Here is a 12,559-nt window from a genome sequence, read left to right as displayed (position 1 = left end):
TGTCTTCCTTCCCTCTCTCTATGCCCATTTCCCCTCTCATTCATTGTACACCCCCTTTCTCCTCTCTCTCTGACCTTGAACCTCGTTCCTTGTTATCGTAAACGAAACCTTGATTGGGAATTGAAGTTGCTGAAAATAAATGGGTAAATCGGTCGGGATCATTGGTATATGGGGTGTGAGAGAGATCTCTGCAGCTTTTTGATCTGTGAGGATAGTAGCTTCAATAACAGTATTCCGCATGGTTCTCATCTGTGAATGGATATGATTACAAAATTAATCATAAATACAAATTTCCTCTTTTCTGTTAAAACCCTCAGTGAGGAAGAAAACAAAAAAATCACGATGTTGTGCATACAATTTTTGTGTAACATTATAGTCTGAATAGCTTGTAAGGCTGTTGCGGGGTAGGCTGTGCTGAGAAATAATTGTTAAGAAAAAAAATCAATACGTTGGGCCAGAGGTGGACCAACTCGTTATTGATTTGCTCAATTTGTGAAGCTCTTTCTCTTGAATAAATCATCCAATTTTTCTGAAATTGTAATCATTGCTTATGTGTACATGTACATAACACCGATTTCCGTCCCATTCAGATAATTCCTCCGTGATGTGTCTTTTTTTTTCCTGAAGTGTAGTACTGTGAAGCTGTCGCATGACAAGTACCACATGAGGCCTTAGGATGTCCGTGACAAACCGTTGGGCCGTCGGAGTTCCCTCAGTCACTACAAGCGATGACCTATAGTCATACCCGATCGCTCCCCTCACCATGACGCCAGGGATGATACCGCTGTGCCTCTAAGAAACATTAGAAGGATGAGATCTCTCCTCAAGTCGCCAGCATACTCGCAGCAATCGTCATCCGGGGTGGTGCAGAACTGTGATTCGTTGCTGAACACAACGTGACGAAATTTATCAGCAGTCCATGCTTCCTGGTCACGGCACCGCTCCAAGCGCAGCCCTTTGAGTTGTGGTGTCTATGGCAGCTGAAGCAGGGGATGTTAATTCCCTGCTCCGGCTGCTGCTGGCCCGGCCAGTGGTGCAGGATGACGCAGAATAGGGAGAAGTTAGTGCCATTCCTAGCTAACTCAGAAGTGACGTCTTTTGTATTTTCGCGAAATATGGCAGAGAGTGTCACTGAAATGCTACAGGATTTGGGCTGGACATCATTAAAAGAAAGTCTTTTTTCGTTGCGACGGAATCTTCTCACGAAATTCCAATCACCAACTTTCTCCTCCGAATGCGAAAATATTTTGTTGACAGCGACCTACATAGGGAGAAACTATCACCACAATAAAATAAGGGAAATAAGAGCTCGTACGGAAAGATATAGGTGTTTATTCATTCCGCGTGCTATACGAGATTGGAATAAAAGAGAATTGTGAAGATGGTTCGATGAACCCTCTGCCAGGCACTTAAATGTGATTTGCAGAGTATCCATGTAGATGTAGATGAAAATGACGAGTAGCTCGTTGCGACCACAAAGCTCGATAGCAGTCGACCCAGTAAGCCGGAAGTGTGTGTGTGTAACCTCCCCCTCAGTTATCGACCTTAATGACAGTGAAAAATTAAACCTCATGCACCTAATGGAAATTTGGGAAAAGCAATCGTCACCGAAGTTAATTTGTCGGTAAAGAGGGAGGAAAGGGGTACATCTAAATGGATGGAAAAATGCAAATGAAATTGGTGAAAATTAATTTTGAAAAAGGGGCAAAATTAATAAAAAAAGTAAATGTGCGGTCGTTACGTTAACAATTAATTGGCGTTAATTAGATATTTGGGGAAATTTACGGTCGCCAGTCCTATGGACAACTACTATAATAACTGAAAATGAAAGATTAATGCACATATAATTAGCACTAAAAGTGTGGCAACTGAAAGTTGACACGTGCTGTGTGAACACTGAATGATTGTCAGAAGTAATAAATTTCGCTACACTCTGACTTAATTTAGCAAAAGAATTAATAAAACCGGAAAATTGAAAGTTAATTTAGTGATTGAAATTAATAGTGAACTTTGTTTCTGAAGCACTACGAAATTCAATAAAATAAGGTTAGTCTTGGGCTACCTCAACAATCATTTCAAAAGCTACTTGAATCTATGCAATTTAGAAATAAGAGATTTAACTTTGAACTTGAATTAAATGATTCTGAACAATTAATAATAGTAAAATTTAGTACGTACCAAGCTGAGCTGCAGTCACAGGTAAGCTAAAATATGGTAACAAAACTTGCACTCTTAATTTCTGCTTGTGTAATCTAAATATTGTAGCCAGCTATGAATACTTTAACTGAAATTTGAAATTAAAGCAGTGAAATGGAATGATATTACTTTAATGCTGGCGTATGAATTTCAACGACACTCAGGTTCATTCCAGAAAAGGAAGGGACCCTGCTTGGTAATGCAATAGGGACAATGAGCAACAAAGGTTCATGCTAAGTTGCTGTATTTTTGTGATGCAACAGTTTGAAAAGCTGAGGCCTGCCATACAGTTCTAAAACTTTACGTGCTTTTAGTCTTCCTTGTTGGTTCATTGAAGGTTTGCAGTCGTCGATGGGGGAGGTGGCGACAGTCACTCATTGTCAGCCGTCACTGTTGCAGAAGCTGGATGTTGGCGCGCCTTCTTTTCGACGCAGTCACCAGGCGAAACGGGCTCTTGATGTGCGGCAGCTAATGCTTCCCGTCCGCGACACCGTGTCAGAAACTATCATAGCAAGTCGAGCGCAATTACATGCTGCCAAACCCCGAAAGTGTGGCAACTTGCGGGAGCATCACACAACACACCTGCTCCACCGCCCTACTCCAGCGTGACTCCGCTCTGCCCGCGCTCCACGCGGCAGAGTTAACACTACCAAAGATTGGTTCTGCACACGACCTATCGATGTAATCGTTCGATAGCATAGTTTTCCCTAGGCCAGACTCAGCGTATATATATATATATATATATATATATATATATATATATATATATAGTAGAACAATTACAATATATAAAGACACAGAAATGTCATACCTTCAGGTAACAAAATAAGGAAAAAAATTTATAGTACAATAGATGGAAATAGGAGGATATGCATTTCCGGCGTTACAAGTGGATCATTGGAGATAGCAACATATTCGCAGAAAAAACACCTAAAATTGTGTGACAAACAAAAATATAAATGTCAGTACTACTCGTTTTACTTGCAGCAATTTAAGCCGTCCTATTCTACATCTACATGATTACACTGCAATTCACAGCTAAGTGCCTAGCAGAGTGTTCTTCGAACCACCTTTAAGCTGCTTCACTACCCTTCCACTCTCGAAGAGCGGGCGAGAAAAACGAACAATAAAATCGTTTCGTGCGAGCTCTGATTTCCCTTATTTTATTACGACAGTCATCTCTCCCTATGTAGGCGGGCGCCAACAAAGTATTTTCGCATTCGGAGGAGAAAGCTGGTGGCTGAAATTTCATGAGGAGATCCAGCCGCAACGAAGAACACCTTTGTTTTAATTATTACCATTCCAATTCACGTATCATATCCGTGACACTCTGTCCCCTATTTCGCGATAATACAAAACGAGCTGCCCTTCTTTGAACTTTTTCGATATCCTCCGTCAATTCTGAGGCGGATCCCACACCGCATAGCAGTACTGCAGAAGAGGGCGAACATGCGTAGTGAAAGCAGTCTTTGTAGTAGGTCCGTTGCATTTTATAAGTGTTCTGTCAAGAAATCGTAGTCTTCGATTTGCTTCCTCCACGACATTATCTATACGACCGTTTCAATTTAAGTTATTCGTAACTGTAATCTCTAAGTATTTAGTTCAGTTCACAACCTTCAGATTTGTGTGATTTATCCATTTATTACATATCCAGCATCAATGTCTATCTAGGTGGATTTGAATGTCTAGTTTACAGCGACCAGTATGCCACCTCCATGTCCCATTAGCCTATCCTTTCGATATACGCTTAAATTTTTCCCAAAAATTGCACTGCTACGAACTATAGGTTTTAACCAGCTTTTTTTTGTATCTAGTATTATGTGAACTTCACAGCTTTTCAGGAGCTCTTCAAACTCTGGCACTTTGTTGCGACTCTTTCGGTAGTTAACTACTACTAATATTTCTGGGCCTGCTACAGCTCTAGTTATTAGTTATCTGGACTCAATGGAGAGTCCCCAAATCTGGCCCATTTGGGGGGGTCCTACAGTGCTTAACCCTATGGCGCAAGTCCAGGAAGTCGCAGCCTAGTTTAGTACAGAACCCTCGAAGTCTCTAGTTCAGTCCTTCCACTAGATTCAGAATCAGGGGGCCACGATCAGTTCTGGGAACAATACTACAAATTGCGAGCTTCGTTGAAACTCTGTGCGGAATGCTGGTCTTCTCAAGATTGTATGCTCGTCGCTGGTATGCTCCAACTATGTCTTCGGAGCCTAGCCAACAGGAATCGTTTGTGCCAAGGTGCGGCACAACTTGCAGTTTGTTGCATCCTGTTTCCTCAATGGCTGCCGGAGTAACATCTTCAACATGTTGAATGAGGGACCCAAGCATACATACTGAGTACAACTGGTGTTTCTTCCTGTCCCTTGCTGTTATTTCCCTAAGGGGTACCATTATTCGCCCTACGTTTGAACTGCTGACGATTGATAAACCCCTATCCCTTGGCCTTTGCCCCCTCTTGACACAGGACAAAGCAGTTTTCCCAACAGGTGAAGTGGATCCCATTGGCTCAGTTTCAGTTTCAGTGAAAGGCAGCATCTCAAACCTGTTGGTTAATTGGATCGGTGCAACACCCCTGCTCCCTATCTACCCTTTAAAGAATGCCTAGCCTTCCATTTACGCACCAATCGTAGTCAAGATGAGGAGTAATAACAGACGCCATGCTTCCCACAGAGGAGACAGGATCCAGGGGAGAGGATAGAGCTTTGGTCCTCTGGTACACGACTCTGGGAAGCTCTCCTTCATGGCTGAGGTCAGAGATACAGAATCACTTATTGTCGCAACTTGCAATGGTTATAGCTGCTATAGTATGGCTGACATATCGCTGAATAGATCCAGATGCAGCGGTAACCAATCAAGGTCTATGCAGCGTCGAATGGCAAGAGGAGGCCTGGCAAACGCCACCTTTCCTCCTTGCCCAGCTTCCAGTGAACGGTTCCTGATGATATTAGGCTCTTAGCACACACATTGGCTGCAGTATTGATCCTGATTGCGGCTGCATTTGCCATATGATAAGCCATGGCAGCTGTCTGATGCCGCAATCAAGGACTGAATGTGTTAACTGCAAGGCCAGTTTAATGTCGCGCGGGGTCCAGAGTACTGATGCAACTGCAGAGCCCTGTTCAGCAATACATTTCTCTACATAACTGACAGTCGCCCCTCAGTGTCAAGCCCTGACTAGTATAGGCTGTCTCAAAATTGGTTACGGCACACATTAAAAAGTAAATGCGTAGTATCATAAACTTGTAAAAGTTACATCTCTCGTCAGAACAAAATTTCGTTGAGACACCTCATAGCATTGTGATAGACATTGAACCGCCCATTGGAAGAGCTTGATCTACGTTGTGTTTAGGGCCAGTGCTGGAAGCTGTAAAACTAACACTGTGGCATTCAGCAGAAGAGAAGCACTGACGTGTTAAAGTGGATTAAGCATTGAAGTACGCAAGCAAACGTTACAGAATTGCTTTGAAACACGATAGACAAATGTACTGCAAAGGCACATTGGCAGAACGGGAAAGGATCATAAAACAAGATCACAAAAACAGCCCTAAGTCGAACTTCAATACTAATCCTAAGTCAAATGAATGCTAGTTGTCAGTCGGTTTCGATAATGGCTTACGCTGTTTGATTTTTGAGCCAGATTTCTTAGCAATGTAAAGCTACCAGTCTCTACCGATAATATTGGGGAACAAGTTCGTAATGTGTAAATAAAGCTATTCTGCCACATGTAATACGTAAAATGAAGTTTAATAACGTAGAATTACGTATAATTTGCTCTGCAAATGTCAGAAAATACAATATTTTTTGCTAATGATCTATCATTTCCAGTGTTTCACTATCCATTGCACATACTCGTAAACAAAATTGTTATTCAATTCAGAACTGCTAACGAATGATTTTACCACACGAAACTAGGTATATGGCTGCAGCCCTGATAGCGCGGGGCGATATGGATAAATCGCCTCTGGTTTGTTGCTGTCACTCGGAATCAGATTGATGAGCATGTGCACTCTCCTTGCACTATCTACATTAACGTTGATACCAAACAGACACTTCCAACCTAGCGCAGAGGTGAATTCAGGTGGAGCAGAGGGAGGGAGGAGGTTACGGGGCTGCAGTTCCCCCCCCCCCCCCCCCCCCTCCCGAACAACACATGATTTTTTAAGGAATTTGTAACACAGCTTTCAAACTTAACAGTCTCGATAGTATTCTCGCAATTGTATAACGGGCGATCAAAAAATTTCCTTTCGAAGGCCACACTAAATCTTTGCCCCATCCTGATTTAGGTTTTCCGTGATTTCCCTAACTCGCTTCAGGCGACTGCCGGGATGGTTTCTTTGAAAAGGGAACGGCTGACTTCCTTCCCTAATCCGATGGGACCGATGCCCTCACAATTTGGTCCCCTCCCCCAAACCAACCAACCAACCGTATGCCAGTGCTTATGCACTTTTATTGGAGTCGAGCTAGGTTGCTTATCCGCTGCAGCAAAGCCCCATATAGTTGATATTACAACACATGAAGAAAACACCTTCCTTTGCTATAGACAATTTGGAGACGGTACCGTGATACAAAACTTCTATGAACCCGATCCCCGTCCGTCCCTCCAGACCAAAATCCTTGATTCGACCCTGACCCAGGGAGGCGTAGCGCCGTATAACGATCCTGCCTTGGAGGCGGTCAAGTGAGAGATGTATCTCAGAGATGGATAGTGACAGATGGTGACGCGAGACTGGACGCGCACGTAGTTTATGTATTAGCCGATAGAGGACAATATTGGATAGGGGACTAATTTAGTTTCGATTGCGCCCACTACAGTGCTCTAAAGTAATAGAATGTTTTTCGTAAACTGTTCTAGCATTTTCATAAAGTGTTATTATGTATTTTTGTGTATGTAAAATGTTATAAATGTGTTTTAGCAGTATGAATGATCCGTGAGTGTGGTTTAAGGTTAATATGAAGATAATTGTTTAACGAGTTATGTAGTGGGATTTAGTGTGGGAACATTTCGAAAAAGTATGGATGTGGACAAAGGGGATTTTTGTAGAATAGATTGTAAAGTAAGTTTATGGTAAAGGGAAAGTTAATTCAGGTATAAATAACAATAGTAAATAACTTTATGCATGAACAAAACTTCAGCATATTAGATAATTACGTCGGTAAAAGGTGCAGTCTTTAGGTTTACTATTTTGCCATTGGTTATTTATGAAAAGCGCGGACTGACGCGAGAGAATGTTGTTTTGCTATTGGCTGTTGAGTAAACTGACCAATGGTAAAGCAATATTCTTCGCGCGCCTTTCTCTGCTGGTAGAGAAGACTTAGAGTATTCTAGAGAAGAGTGGGAGCCTAGCCATGAAACAGTTCGGACGTGTGTAGTAGTAGTTCCGATGGAAACGATAAGTTGCCGGATCTAGCAGTGTTTCATACATCAAAAGTGTGGTAGAGTGACGGCATAATTATTCCGATGGGCGTGTAGAAATTTCGGAATTTTAAGTGAATTTTGTGACGAGAAAAGACATATATTCCGCGTGGCGTATTGAGCAGGTCAGTGGCTAAAAACTGTGACTGCATTTGGTACCGACAGACTTAATATTTGGCGAGCATTCTCAATCAAAAACAATCTATTTTTGTAGCTAATACGTTTTCGGGAAATGCAACACCATAAACTTGCTAACGTGGGTGAAAGGGACTGTGAGTGACTGTGTTGAGACTAGCACGGGCTTGGCAGTGACACTTGTACTTGTTCACCTAAGTTTCAGAATATATTAATTGAGGAAAAAATTTTCAACCTTTTATTTCGTGTGAAAACTTTCTCCCGAAACGTAGATTAGTGACTTACATTGCAGCCTGGTTCACGTCGAAGTACAGTAGGTTTCGCTCGGCTTCCCTACTGATGGTATGCTGAGACAATGTTCACAGGTAGGTGCAGGTTAGTCGTAAAGGGACGGAAAGAACCGTGCCGCCGCACCAGCACATTGGGCAATTCTTAGAACAGGCCTTCCAACCTCCCCCGTGTTCGCAACACGAAACAAATTGCGTTTGTAGACGCCGTTCTGAGATGTTACAGCACAGTGCTCGCGAAAACAGACCGCTCTTTCAGTAACCGAAACTAATTTAATGGGCTCAGTTTGTGGTTCATACACTGTGCACAACACGGCACATCAACTAATTGTTTTAGCTGCATGTTAGTTCTCCTCGTAAATGTAATGTTTTTAAGTCAAACCTTTAGAGTATTTGTGTGCCCTGGTTAAACGCTCGCTTCAGCTTGTCTTCTTCAAAAATAAGTTGTTACACTTTCAGTTCATAGCGTTTTCCATCTAAGAATTCAGATTCCGATAAAACGCCTCTCTGTCCATATCAACTGTTGTTTAGACTCAACAAATCAGAAATATTTCTATTAGAAACGCAAAGACCGAATCTTGTTAAGGTTGTGAGCCTAATGAAAGGAAGGGTTCTATCGTATTATACTGTCAGAAGGCTTCTTTCGACGTCAGACTGATAAGGTAACTCTTTTGTAACTGTTTATCTCGTGTCAAAGTTCATGCGAGTATCGCAAACACGATTTGAATATCGCCCCAAAACAGACTTGAGGACAGACGCTTAACAATCGACGCTAAATATATCACAAATGAGGTCAAAATACCCACTTCTTCTTGAACCCTTCTGTCGTCCAAATAAATGGCCAAGCATAGTCCTTGAATCGTGGACACAGTAAGACTTCTAGATGATCTATTACTTGCGGAAGTGGTAGCTGGGAAAGAGGATAGTTTACACTTTTCATTTTGCATCTCTTCGCGTTATGATTTATGCAAGGAATTTGTAGAGCATTTGTTTCTTTCAGACACACCTCTCGAAATTCTAAGCATATTATCTCACATAAGATGACAGTATTTGTGGATTCAAGTGGAATCTGAATTATGAGTGGGGTACCTCCAACCAGTTTGCTTCGATAAAATTCGCAGTTTAATGTGCTCGTTTCCTGAGGAGTCGAGTGAAAGTACGCCAGTTCTTTTGTTGCCAATTAGTGTGGCAAATGGAGGGGTGTCAACTAACTAACTCTACTATCATGCCCAAAGGACAATTAAATGCCCACTGGCAACTGCATCGTTCATTACCCAAAAGCGCCATTGGAGGGGGAGGGCCAAGTGTTTAGCAGGCGAATCTCCCGCTATTACAAAACAAAAGCCATTACTTCCCCTTCAGTAACTCCTGAATTGTTCCCTTGAGGTTGAGTGAGCCCTGTGCCAGTCTCCTACAAATGAAAAATACGTTGTGTACCTTGGATGGAGCCTATGTAACTCGTGTGTACTGACAGATCTGCAATGAAGCTGTGAAGATTTGAGCAGTCTAGGAATTCTGTCACTGCTTGCTGTTTTGATGGGATATAGAATCGATAGTGTATCAAAGCATTTGTTTTCACTAGCTACAAGATCTGTTAGATACTAATTGCTGTTACAGGTGCTCTTAACTCGTAGCAGTCACGATCATTAGCGATTACCCCTGGCACCCTGTAGCATCACGTCTTCGGAATGTCTAATATAAGTCACTGGGCACGAACTGGCAGGGATGATGTTCAGATTTTCAACTGGCTGGTCAGGTTACGGTTTGCCCTGGTTTACATAAATAGCTTCAACAAAGTAACAGCTGATTTCCTCCCCTGCTCCTATCCAGCTTTAATTACTTCAGTATCGATAAGAAATGAAACTCTAACATTCTTTTATTCCTTACTGTACATAACCACAGGTACGTCCAAGGACCAAAACAGACGTAACTAATTATGTCTTATCAAATTTTGCATATACTTAATGACCATGTGCTGATTGAAGTCTGCTATGAATTCACAAATACTATAGGTTGCTGTTATGGAATATTAGTAGGTATGATTGCGTGGTATGGTTTCGGTGTGGTAATCGATCTGGACCTTTATAACCAGGCAAGGTTCTATATCGCAATTGCTACTTTTGGGAATTTGTAGATGTCCCATATTCCAATAAGATAAAGCCTCATCTCTTGTTGCGTGGGTTATGGAGATCACCTTTGCAGTAGTATAGGAGTTAGATTTGTTGTAGCGACCATATGGACCTGACGTACAGGGAAGGAAAAAAGATTAAGATTTTAGGTCCTGTCGACAATGAGGTCCTTGAAGATGGAGCTCAGACTATACAGATAGGGCAGAGGATAGGCTGTTGTTTTTTTTAAAGGGACCGGCCCAGCATCTATACGAAGTCTTTTTACAGTGACCATGGAAAATCTAATTCCGAATGAGTGGCCGGAGATTAGAATGCTGGTTCTCTCAAATGAGACTACGAGGCCTCGTATATTCTGGGTAATATCGGTAGACCATCTTTCTGAAGAAGTTAGCATCACTGGAGAGCGGCCTAAGAAACAAATTAATTGCCTCTCCGATTTTCACACGAGGAAGATATCTCGGAATCAGTGGGTTTGCAACTTAATTATGCTATCGTGAGCTAACAAAAATTTTAACCAGGTATTTACGCATGTACATGTGCCATTATCCTTGGGGACACTTTTTGTTTAATTGTCCTATTCTATGAAACTGATGTTTAAATCTTTGGACTTGTTATGTGAATAGTAACGAACGTATTATTTATATGAGATGACAGTGTTGGTGAGAACAACATGTAGAGCCAGTATCTACTCTCTAATTACCAAACTAATTTTCTGGAAAAACCTTGCGTGAAGGGGAACCTCTGGGCAAAAAGAGGAAACATCGCAATCTGTTGTAACAGGAGAGAGGCGACGTGCTAATTACATGAAACTCTATAGTTGACTTCATGTAAGGCACATTCGTAGGTGAAACGATGTTACATGAAAAGAACGAATCATGCATTTCAAACAATGAAGTGCTTGACATTTGTGCCAAAACAAAGCTTAGTTTTTTAAGGAGAAATATTTCGCAGTAAGAAATTAAAAATGAAATTATGCATCCGTCTGCAGAAACCTGTCAGAGAAATCTACAGAAGTTTGTGTGTGTATCTTGACATTTATGTTCTCCTACTATGGACCGCGTTTCGGTGGTTCAGAGTGTTATGAGAACGTACTTATTCACCAAAAAGAGCACGGATAACATTGGTTGAGACGTTGCATTTGGAAGGAGTGGAGTTCAACTCCTGTTGTTTCGATCATCTAGTTTTGGGAGCTGTAGTTTCCTCAATCACTTAGTGCCAGACTGATTCTTTTGAAAATACCACGGACAAATTCCTTCCCTATCCTTATCCAGTCTGAGCCTATTCCTCGTTTCTAACCTTCTCACCACAGGCATACCGTTAAATCAGGGCATAACTATAAGGGGCAGTCAAATGAAACCGAGGCAGATGGAAAAAAAGTGAGTAAACTGTTTATTATTTCAAAAGTAATCACCATAACTTTTATACATTTATCCCACTGTGAGACAAGACGGTCAGTGCCATTATGGAAAAGTTTGCGGTCGTCTACGAAACCATGATTTCACCCAAAGCGCGCCCCCCTTTGTCCGAAGCAAAATCGGCGGTCACGAATGCCTTTCTTCAAGGATCCAAAGAAATGGAAATCGCATAGGAAGAGATCGGGAATGTACGGAGGATGTGTAAGGGCATCCTAGCGAAACTTCAGCAGCGTAGCCGAAATAACCTTCGCAACACGCAGGCTGGTATTATGTTGCACCAGAATCATACCATCGGTCAACACTCCTGGGCGTTGGACTTCATGGCGAGCTGCAGTTTTTCCAGTGTTCGCGTACCGTTGTGCGATAATTATGGCGCCGCGTTCCAGAACGTCAATGAGCAGCGGGCCCTTGCAGTTAAAGAAAAAGGTCATACATTTTCCGGAGATGGTGTGTACGGCTTTGGATTTTTTCGGAGCGAGTGAGTCCATGTTCTTTCGTTGTCGGCTCTGAGGTCTGCTCTCCGGCTCTAAATGATGACGTCATGTTTTATCTCCCGCGACGGTATGGGACAGGAAACGTAATTCTTCATCGTGATACCATTCCAGGTACTGCAGTGATGTCGACATTCTGTTCAACTGCCACTTCTCCGTCAGGCTGGGTGGAACCCACTGCGTACGAGTTTCCCAAAACTTCGGGTGCTCTGTCATGATGGCGCGAACGGTACCTTGACTGATGCCCAGTATCACCTCGGCCCCCCTTCTTCACGTCTGTCCTCTTCCCGTTTTCAACTTAACAACCTTTCCTCCACCCACAAGAAAGTTCTACGTCATCACACCGGCTCCCCACCTGCATCAAAAAGCAAAATAAGTAAGAACTTCAAAAAAGTGTACTTTATTTTTAATATTTATGGAAAGCGAAATATAATCTTAACCATATTTTCTCTGGTACGTCAATACCTGAAACAGCTATCCGTCCTGGGGGTCA

At 42.2% G+C, this 12,559-nt stretch overlaps 1 protein-coding gene across 1 annotated transcript in view; it reads left to right on the top strand.

The window, feature by feature from the left end:
* The window catches only part of LOC124554723 (sarcosine dehydrogenase, mitochondrial), a 280,579-nt gene that overhangs the window by 61,024 nt on the left and 206,996 nt on the right, over nt 1-12,559 (top strand). The window lies entirely within an intron of this gene.

Source organism: Schistocerca americana, chromosome X (genome assembly GCF_021461395.2).
Source record: "Schistocerca americana isolate TAMUIC-IGC-003095 chromosome X, iqSchAmer2.1, whole genome shotgun sequence".
Taxonomy (NCBI): Eukaryota; Metazoa; Arthropoda; class Insecta; order Orthoptera; family Acrididae; genus Schistocerca; species Schistocerca americana.
The sequence above is the reverse complement of the archived record's forward strand: the minus strand, read 5'-3'. Positions and strand labels throughout refer to the sequence as shown.